The sequence below is a fragment of the Halyomorpha halys genome, unplaced genomic scaffold (genome assembly GCF_000696795.3).
Source record: "Halyomorpha halys isolate HHAL.00 unplaced genomic scaffold, Hhal_1.1 Scaffold1084.1, whole genome shotgun sequence".
NCBI classification, from domain to species: Eukaryota; Metazoa; Arthropoda; class Insecta; order Hemiptera; family Pentatomidae; genus Halyomorpha; species Halyomorpha halys.
In genome coordinates, this window is record NW_027106765.1 from 44,353 (window position 1) to 44,780 (window position 428).

Consider the following 428-nt stretch of genomic DNA (forward strand, 5'->3'; position numbering starts at 1 on the left):
ATTTTTTAGTATGCCATAAAATGTAACCATGGAAACAGGCGATGTTCAAGTATTTTTTTTAGTTTAAATTTGAACACTCGGCAGCTCAAGCTCCAAGAAACATAACCAGTGTTCAGGAAAGGATGTAACGAACAGACCATTCGCCGATGGTTTGAAAAAATTTTGGCTGGTGACACAGATTTGGGTAACCAAACCAGATAGTACAAAAGCCGGGAAGAAAAAACCCCAATTTTTTATTATTTTAATGAAAATAATGTTAAAAAATTACTAGTAAAAATTGATGAGTCTGAACCAGGAAAAATTAATGTTTTTTAAACGTTTTGAGACAGCCGACATTTTTTAATCCCCCTACCTATACTTGGCAGACTCATCAGTTTTGACTAGTAATTATACATAGTTTTTATTGAAGTAATAAAAAATTGGGGTGA